Here is a 10,716-nt window from a genome sequence, read left to right as displayed (position 1 = left end):
AAATATAGGGTGCAATTTTAAAAATGGTACAAAAATATAACATTTCTGTACCCCATGTGACTTCTAATTTACCGATTTTTGCCCTCATTGCAAAAAGGCTGGACACTACTGAACTAGACCAATAATATTTGGTAGGAAGTTGTGTTTTTGCAGTGCACAAACAGAAAGCCAACTGTGAACCCTCTCAGATCTTATGCACCATTTTGTGTTGGTCTATCGTATAAAACACAGGTGTCAAACTCCGGTCCCTGAGGGCCGCTGCCCTGCAACTTTTAGATGTGCCTCTGCTGCACCACACCTGAATAGAATAATTAGGTCATTAGCAAGGCTGGGAGAACTGATCTACACAAGGAGGAGGTAATTAAACCATTTCATTCCAGTGTTTTGTACCTGTGGCACATCTAAAAACTGCCCTTGAGGACTGGAGTTTGACACCCCTGATATAAAATATTAACCAAACACACTTTTCTGGGACAATAAAAATGTGAAAATCAATGTAAATAAATATTTCTGCAAGGCAGCGGATTTGCTAAGATGTATTTGACATTAACACAGGAGCACAACGGTCATCAGGAAGATGATAGACTGGAGCACTGATGTTCTGGTTCGAGTCGCCGCCCCTTTTTTAGGCGGTTCTTTCTGAGGCTGTGTATAACTACAGCCGCCCTCCTTAAAGCACTTGTACCACTGGCACTGAAAGTCCTTGTCAAGAAGCACCTTGTCTGAGTCTCCTAGCTTGCCGATCACCGTCAGTTTGCCTTTTCGCCTCTCGATGCGGTGTGTGAGGCGGTTGAGGTGAAGGTAAACATCCTTGTCCCAACGTTTGCGAAGGCAGCGGCCGTGGGAACCGCACAGGGTCTGGCTGCAGAGCTCTGCTGCCGTGGAGACGTTGAGGAGGTATTGGCTCAGTGTGCCCTGAAGATACGCGTTCAGGTCAGAGCAGGTGGTCTAAAGACCGGAAGAAAATGTATATTTACAGTAAATGTTAACATTTTACATCACAACTGCCAATCACTTCTTGTAAAAGGGAATATGATATGGCCAAATGCATTTAAATGGTTGTTTCATACTTGTTTAGTATGACCTAAAGTCACTCTTATGTGTGTCTTCATCATGTTGTTCTAAAGACACATTCATTAAAGAAATGTTATGAACCAGTCAGAGCCACCAGCCACGAATGCTACATTCCTCACTCAATAATGTTCTGCAGTACTAAAAAACATGTTACTCCCCACCCAAGGTCTAGGGGTTCAGGGGCAGTAACATAAAAAGTGTCCAGAGAAAATAAGTGTAATGTAAAATGATTTATTACAAAAAGATGGTTTCACAAAGCACAATACAATTTAACCCAATTAAAACAAAAGGGCCAACAAATTCAAGAATAGTTAAGTGCAAATTAAGTTACAAAATGTCCAAACAAGTCAGTCTAAAGCAGGGGTGGGCAACCGTGGTCCTCGAGGGCCGTTGTCCGTCAACTCTTAGATGTCTCCTTGGTCCAACACACTTGAATCCAATAGCTGAATCACCTCCTAAGTGCAGTCAAGTTCTCCAGAGTCCTGCTAATGACCTCATTATTTGACTCAGGTGTGTTGAAGTAGAGACACATCTAAAAGTTGCAGGAGACCGGCCCTCGAGGCCTGGAGTTGCCCACCCCTAGTCTAAAATAAACTCAAAACAACCCAAAAGAAAGGACACAAAGGCAGCACCGCACCTTCCAAACACGAGCTTCTAGCTTGTATGAAGTCAGTCTACAGCAGATTCAAACGACTTAGCAGAACAAACAAAAACAATGCAGGTCTAAACACCAAAGGTGGCTGACAGCTTAACAAAACCTCTTCCTACTAGCTGCCCCACTAGAGGAATGATTTCAGGAGCCTTTTATATGGTGCAGGTGGGCCTCGTTAACGTCTGATTGGCTTGACAATCCTCTGCGTTGACCAGATCAACATTGTCTCTGACTGTACTCACATTTCTCCCCCAGAACATATCAGTAAATAATGTATCTATGATGTTACACAATTCACATTCAGAGGCACAAAAGCATGCTTGCACCAAATTACAGCCTTGCACAATCATGGAAGAAGCTCCTGGATTGATGGATTTTACATACAAGCCTCTGTTCTGCCAAGTGAGCACAGATGTGCAAACAGGGAGAAAGCAGACAGGAGGGAGTAGACAAAGATTTGAACTTTGCACAAGGTTTTTTAGCCCACTTACATGCAAACTGTCTTTCACTGACGACTACACACTCTGAAGCTAAAAGCAGACCATCAACTCAGCAAAATAAGAAGAAAAACTTATGCAAACGCTAAATAATCACACTTTTGTGTGAGTCTGTATACATCATGTGTTTTTCTTCATTTTAAATAGTTTCCTCCTTCCACCTTTAGCAGACTTTAATTTTCCTCCAGACAAGTATCTTCTGTGTATCTGCAGAACAAGTGGCTTACAGTATAATTATTGACTGACTCGGAGTCCTGAGTGTCAAATGACTTCACATGTGACAGGCAGCAGGGGATCAAACTCCAGATGAAAACTGTCTGCCAAAAGTATTCATACCTGTTCAACCTTTTCCTTTTTCTCATATTACAGCCAAAAACTGTGATATTTAAGTGACAGAAACAACCATCATCACAATGAGAAAGGCAAATGTTACAACATTTTGAAGTAATTACAAAATACAAATCTGAAACGTGCGGCATGTATCTGCCTCTTCAAGTTAATTTCCCATAAATTAAAAGTAGGTTGCAACGCAAAGTTTAGGTTGCAATCTAAAGCTTTGGACATTTCAAAGATGGATGCTTCAATCTATAATGTGAACACCAAGTTTCCCCATTCCCTCTGTGAAACACGGTGTGGCAGCATTAGGCTGCAGGCATGCTTCAGAAGGACAGGAGAGCTGGTCAGACTTTATGGGAATGTAGTGGAAAAAAGGTTGATTTTTAAAGAAAACGTTCTGCACTAGACTTGCAGCGTCAAGTCTTAGGGAAGCACATCTTACCTAAATTAATATGTATCTTTCAGAATGGATTAGAACAAAATCTACTTAAAGTTGTTCTGCAGTTATTTTTTTACATGTTTAACCAACACAGTAAGCCTATTGTTTTCATCAGTTTCCAGTTTTTTATTAATTAATTTGCATTGGCTGTTATACACCTAACTGCAATGACTGAATAAATTAAAGTTGTGTTTTTACATTTGACCAAGGTTTGATAACTCTGCACTACTAGCGCTGTGGTAGTGCAGAGTTATCACATAATTCAGTACGTTTATGTCTGTTTTAAAAAGGAAACATTTAAAGTTCTGTTTGGCTGTATTGGATCGGTATCAGAAGTGAAAAAAGTGGATCAGACAACCTGTGAAATGTGAGAGTCAGTTTATGCTTACTTTGTTTTTTGCATGTGTTACATCTCCCCACATGATGATTCCTGCAGCTCCCAGAGCGACACTCTCCCCGATGGTGGACACCAGGTCAAACTGGAAAAGAGGATTCAGCTCTTGAACTTCACAGGTCAACAAAACTGCTTGGAAAAAAAAGGAAGAAATAAGCTTTTATTTTTCTCTTTTTATCTTTATGGGTGATTAGACAGATCTTGAATGTAACCAACACCCTTCCTGCTAGCTCCACACAAATTAAAAGGTTTTAGGGACATCTGACTGCTACCAAAACAGGAAAGGAAAGGACTGCGCCTGCCGATAAGGAAAACTGAAGAGCTGTAGCTTCACTCAGCATGGGATGGGGGTTGTGAGCTAGCGCTCCTCTGCGATTGAGATTTGTTTGCTTGAGGGATGACATAAGTGCATTATATTAACTTTCCACATAGTCACTGAAAGGCAAGTGTAAAACAGGATACGAGTGTTTCTGAACGATAATTCAAACTTGTCAGCAGGTAGTGATGGGAAATCTGAAGCCAGGCTTCGAGGCGTGAACCGAGTAAAAAGGGGGCGTGTCAGATGAAGCCCCCGCGTCGGCGTTTGTGTCATATTGAGGAAAATCACCTGATCAACAACAAACGAGGCCTCGCACTACATCTGCCTCGTCATTGCTTCGTTTTGCGTATAATTTTTTAAAATAAAAGCGCGATGAAACCTGTTGCTTCGGGGGTTGTAGTAGGTAGTTTTTTTAGCGCGTCAGCAGAGCAGTTTTCATCTGCAGTGGTTGAAAAGGAGCCGTCAAAAAGAGGAAAACCTCTCAAACCTGGGAGTATTTTGGGATGACAGATCACAATAAGGTTTGTATAATGTTTGCACATGATCTGACTACTTTTGCATCATTAATAGCAACTTTGTGTTAACTTCCACATCCTTTATTTCAGGTGAAATGTTTGCTGTGTGAAAACATGTTGGTCTACATCATCAACACATCATCAATGATTAGCCATTACAGGGCCATACATGAAAATAAGCACACTTCAAACACAGGAGACTCCAGCAAGAGTATGACATTGTCTGATGTTTTGTAAATTAATTAATTCATATCATATATCTATCTATCTATCTATCTGTATATGATTGTGTAATTTCAATAGTTTTATATTTATGTGTCTTGCAGGTTCCAGGAAGCAGGTGCTAGATGAGGCTGTGGTAAATCTGATTGTAAAGGATTCCCAACCTTTTTCAGTAGTGGAGGATGAGGGGTTCAGAGAGCTCGTTCATTTGCTGGATCCAACCTATGTTCTTCCTACTAGAAAGGTTTATATGTCTAAACAATAACAGCTAACGTGGTATTGGAAATCATTTCAGTTATTAAATGAATAATTTTCCTTTTCATTTTAGGCATTAGAAAAGATGGTGGAAGAGAAATTCTACAAAACGAAAGAAAAGGCCAAAGAAGACATCCAAAAGGTGTCTGCCGTCAGCCTGACAGCAGATACTGTGGACGTCCATGAATATGGAGGCGTACCTGGCCATAACATGCCACTTCACTGGTCCCAATGACAAACTGGGCATTGTATTAGTTGGAGTGGAGCATTTCCCTTCCACTCACATATCTGACAATCTGGCCAGGGTAGTGCATAATCACATGGCAGAGTGGGGAATTACTGATAAGGTGAACTGTCTGGTGACTGATGCCGCAGCTAACATGATTGCATGTGCTAAGGCATTAAAGATCAGGCACTCCATCTGCATTGCTCATGGACTGAATTTATTAGTCCGAAAATCATTTGACCAGATCCCTGCCCTCTGTGACATCCGCGCAAAGGCTAAAGGAATTGTGGCATATTTCCACTCAAGCACCACAGGTAAAGAAAGGCTGGAAGGGACTCAAATACAGATGGGAACATTCCACTTCATTGATCCCAATGACAAACTGGGCATTGTATCAATTGGAGTGGAGCATTTCCCTTCCACTCACACATCTGGGGAATTACTGATAAGGTGAACTGTCTGGTGACTGATGCCGCAGCTAACATGATTGCTAACACAAAAGCTTATATTCGATGTGGACACACGCTGGAACAGCACAGCACTTACCTTATGTTGGAACATCTGTTTCAACAAAAAGAACCTGTGGCCGCAGCCCTCACAACTGATATAATCCCTTTCACTTCTCAGGATTACGAGATAATTGAGGAATCCTTACCGGTGGTGTTCCCACTTTTCCAAGCAACTTCAGAGCTCTCTGAAGAGAAAAGAGTGTCAATGTCCAAGGTTATACCTTTAAAGAACATGCTGCACCATGCAGTGCTTACAAAGATGGCAAATATCAAAATGATGTTGCAAGACTTCTGTCTGAAAACCTATTGAGGCGTGTCAAAGAACAGTTGCAAATACTGATTCATTAAGTTTCATGCAATGGCCACATTGCTGGACCCTGGGTTCAAACTCCTGGTTTGCTCAGTCAAAGCCAAGCACAAGAGGCGGTATGGCGGCTGAAAGCAGAATGTTCTGCACTGATTGCAAGCAATGAAGGTGTCCAGCTGCAGGATTCAGGAGATGCAGGAGAAGGCACCAGCAGATCTTGTGAGTTTTTATTTATTTTGAAATTTTCTTGTGACATTTGTACTACTGTATTTCAGCTCTTGGTGTTGTGTATTATCTGTAGTAATTTTTTACAGATAATACAGATAATAATTTTTTAAAATTATTTATAGGTGAACTGTGGTCTCTGTTAGATACTACAGTGGACCAGAAGAGGTGAAGCTCCAATGCCACAGCAGATGCCATTGTTGAAGTGGAGCGATACCTTGCTGAAATGAACCTAAGGAGACCATTGGCGTATTGGCATACACAGAAACATGTGCATCCCCATTTGTACTGTATGGCACTGAAGTTCCTCCGTTCACCTGCATCATCAGTGCCTTGTGAACGAGTGTTTTCCAAGGCGGGGGAGGTTATCTGCCGACGAAGAAACCGTCTAAACCTGAAACAGTGAAAAAAGTCCTGTTCCTAAATAAAACAATTAAACCTAAAATCCAGAAATTTCTAAATTTTCTTTTGTTTGATCAGGAGACGCATCAGAATCACACATCAAAAGCAGGCTGAAAGCCATTGGAAGAGGCAAACTGGATGTGTTACTTAATATTAAGAACCAGAGCTAGAGCTCCCAGGAAGAGATGATTTTAAACAAATTCTCTCTTTCAGGAAGCAAGTTTCAAGCTCAAAGTATACAGAGTCTGCCCCGACTATCACTCAATTCCCAATACATTAAAGTAACACATACAGTATCTTCATTGTCAAATAAGTCCATGACATAAAAGAAAGCCCAACACAACCACTGATGGTCAAGGATTAGATTGGCTACAAATCATTTTGATAATTAAAACATGTCAATTAAATATGATTTAATTGATTCTCTTCTTACTAAACATGAGTTTGATGAAAACTTTGTGACAATATTGAATTGACTAATTTTTGGAAGTATGATTCAACTGAGTGACAAGCCTGTTACAGTTTCATCAGCAGATGTCACTAGTGAGTGAGTGGTGAACGAAGCATCGAGTAATGAACCTTTTTCCAAAGCAAAGTGTTGGAAAGCTTCATTGCTTCATGAGGCTTCATTTGCCCATCACTGTCAGCAGGAGAGGCTAAAGATGGCGGTGCGTCACCTCTGTCAGGTGTTCCAGGGAGTCGTCGTAGATGGGCCGGGTGTACACAAAGACGGGACGTGAAAACTCCTCGCCGAATGAAGACAACGTATCCCTTCTCTCACACGGTGCCGCACAAACTGCCGTCCTGGGGAAGAGGAGCGCAGCGCTTTGCCCATGTAGATGGAGGGGAAGAGCGCCGTGCTCTCCGACCACAGCCACCTCAGCCTCTCGTTGCGGACCATATCCATGGAGGGGCACTCGCCCTTGTAGCCCCACAGGGAGGCCATGTAGTTGTGGTTGTGGCAGTCCGGGTACAGGTAGAACCCCCACAGAGTGTTGGGCCGCAAGCGATTGGCCGCGGCGTAGCGTCTCCAGCATGAACTTCTTAGCAGCCTCCTCAAACTCCAGCTGGGCCGCTCTTCTCGCCTGGTCATCGGACCAAGTTGGGTTCTTCTGGCGCGCCAGTTCAAAGGACTGTTCGCGGTACATGTGTCTTCTTCCATAGTTTCGTACCCAAAGAGGCCTCCACTCTTCCCAGTCAATAACTGCTAAACCTACAGCGCCCCGGTTTGGTATGTACTTATCAACATTTTTCTGCATTTCTCTGAGGTGCTGCGAGAGACTGGCGGCCTGTGGCAGCCCACCGCGCACCGGCGTCGCATCCGTTTTAAAGTAGGGGTACAAGCCCAAGCGGTCGGGATAGAAGAAGGTCAAGTTCTGCCTGACGAGGGTCTGACTTGACGAGGCCACAATCTGGAACTGGTCCAGCTGCAAAGAAACGCCATGCCGGGAGCCACAGTCCTGAGTCGGGACATTCCAGGCGAGGAGAAGGGGCTTCTTGGAGTACAGGGGCCATGGTGTAGGTTTCACTTTCGGAGCGCAGACGCCGTCCCAGAGCAGAACAATCAGGAGCTGTACTCTCCAGTCACGAAGAGTCCAATGCAACATGTCTTCAGTTGTGTCTCGAGTGTCCTTCTCGGCCCTACAATGTACATACGCCGATTGTTTTAGTGTATGTAGTTAAGGTTTTAGATGGCATAACCTTAACTGCTTGACCATGTCCTACAAGGACCGTTAACTAAAAAGATTCGCAACAGATTGTTGCTAGGTAACCACAAACTACTCAAGAGATTGTTGCCGGGTAACCAAAGAGTGAGTGAGTTAGTTGAAGCCACTAAACTTGCTGTGAAAGGTTGAGCAGCTAAAGTGTTTCTTCTGTCCACATTTCCCAGAATGCTGGTTTCAAATAATCAAACAAATCTTCAATATCAAACAAAACTAACCAGATTGGATGAAAAAAAATTGTTTTCAGCTGATTATTTCATTTAATGAGAGGCAAAAAATCAGTTTAAACCAACCTGACCCACCTGGTAAAAGAAACTACCCTCTAGCACTTAAAACGGTAAAGGTGTTTAAATTACCATTAAAGGTAATGGTAATTTTATTTATATAGCACATTTTCAGCAACAATGCAATACAAAGTGCTTTAAATAGAACCTGTTTGACAACACAAAGAAGCTAAAAGTTGTCAAAAAGCAACACATCATGACCTGATCTAAAGAAATTCAAGGATAAAAGACAAAATCGTTGATATATATCAGCATGGAAAGGGTTAAAGGACCCAAACACAAATTCAGGGAAAAACAAAGAAACATGGTGGTTGTGTGATTATCTATGATTTGCAGAAGTAGGAAGTTTTCTCTCCATATGGAGTTTTATCAAGATATTTTGTGGTTCTATTCTATTACAATAGCAATAAAAGTTATGATTAAAAACTATTTACTGCTTCTATTTTAGGTAACTATATGCTCTGACTTCATGGCGCCACAAACATAAAATATAAATATATATATGAAAAAACAGAAAGCAAACTGCAAATGTGTTGCTTCTGCTTGCAAAACAAAGTGCCCGCCTTGTCCTCATTTTGTAATAATTCAGCTAATAAAGCTGGAGGCTGGGAACAAGGGAGTCTGATCTTCCAGCCTTTTAATCCTCGAGGGACACAGGAGGTAAAAATCACCATCAGTGACATGAGTTTTGCAGCAGTGGTGGATATCAGATTAGAAGACATGGTACGTGGCATTCCCATCCTAATCAAGGTCACCTCTCGCCCTCTGAGGTTCAATCAGTCACTTGAATTTATTATAAATGCTAAACTGCTGCAGAAATAGACAATAATCTGGATCAAGTAATGAGTAAAATGTGTTTTTAAATCATATGATTTGACTGCTGTTGTGATTTAAAACTCCCGTTACCGTGACCTTGATGTTCGTCTTTGGTTAGTAGCCCGACAGCACCACCTGCTGGTCACGAACCAACAAGCAAGGTCATTATGGAAGCCCCAGTAACTTCAATAGGTGGCAACTTCAATTTAAAAAACCAGTATAAAGAGTAACTAATTGTTATTTCCATGCATATCTTTAATTAACGCTGTGCAAACTCTTTGAGCGTTCTGGTCTTCATTAACTTAAAGCAACAATAAAACACTAATTTAATTAATTAATGTTTTTCTCAATACAAAACATTTTTAGTAAAATTTAAAAAAAGGCCCAAAAGGAGTTAATATTTGTTGCACCCTGCAAAATTAAGGAGAATCCAACATTTAATTTCTACTTTGATAAATAATACTCTTTAAAATCAATTAGTGGTTCTTTTAACATGTTTAAAGTTACACTTTACTTTTAAAGTAAGCATATTGATCAGCTCTTAGTAAGTGATCAGAGGTTTCTGTTTCCCATAGGGGCAAAAAATCCGACGCCACTAAACAACATTTTCTGATAATTACTCTTCAAAATGGGAAAAAGAATTAAATATCCTCTTTAATAAAGGCAGATGTAATATCCTCAGAAGTCAGGTAATAATTACAAGAAAATTGCTACTTGCTGAAACTTACATAAGTTTAGAGTTAGAATAATATTAAAAAGTTGTAAAAACAAAATCTTTACCAGGGTGCCAGTAGTTATGGAGGGAGCTGAACATATTGAACAATTCACAACATATCTCAAACTTTGGTATAAAATTATCAGAAAGACTTTCTTCAATCTGATGTATGTGAAGATTTGAAACCACCTTTACAACAACATTTAGTTTGGTGTTTCAGGAATGACAAAGACGTAACTAATGCTCATTTAAAGCCAACAGCTATTAAAAAAAGAGTAAATGTTACTTGCATGATGCTATTTAGAAGCTGGAAGTTAAATCAAAACAACAAATTTTCCACTTGGGAGTTCATTTACGACTCCTGCCATTGTGTTCTAAATACAGTCTGCCTGGAAAACTAATAGGATCTGTGCAGTTTGCAGAAGGATTTGATTAAGTAGGCAGACACCAAAACAAATTAGTGGTTTATGTAAAAAAAACACACACATCCATATCAGTGCACACTGACAATACTGTAAAACGAAACACAGATACAAAAAATGAGTCATGATTTCAAAAAATATAGCTGTTTGAAATGAGCAAGAATCAATCAACTCAGTCCATTCATCCATCTTCAAAACCCATTTGGTCCTGATTAGAAATTGCAAATCCATCACAGAACAACGACAGAGACACTGACACCTAAAAGCAAATACTGCTAAAAGGCACAACTTTGGGTTCTGAGAAGAAACTGATGAACGAGCAACAAGCAAACTCCTTCAGAAAGACTCTGGCTTTCACTTCCCGTCTTATTATTTAAAAACTA

At 40.8% G+C, this 10,716-nt stretch overlaps 1 pseudogene; it reads right to left on the bottom strand.

The window, feature by feature from the left end:
- Positions 1–527: 527 nt before the first annotated feature.
- LOC111605890 lies at positions 528–8,018 on the bottom strand (annotated as a pseudogene).
- Positions 8,019–10,716: the final 2,698 nt, after the last annotated feature.

This window comes from Xiphophorus maculatus, chromosome 20 (assembly GCF_002775205.1).
Source record: "Xiphophorus maculatus strain JP 163 A chromosome 20, X_maculatus-5.0-male, whole genome shotgun sequence".
NCBI lineage: Eukaryota > Metazoa > Chordata > Actinopteri > Cyprinodontiformes > Poeciliidae > Xiphophorus > Xiphophorus maculatus.
Note: the sequence above shows the minus strand (reverse complement) of the source record. Positions and strands in the feature narration are given on the sequence as shown.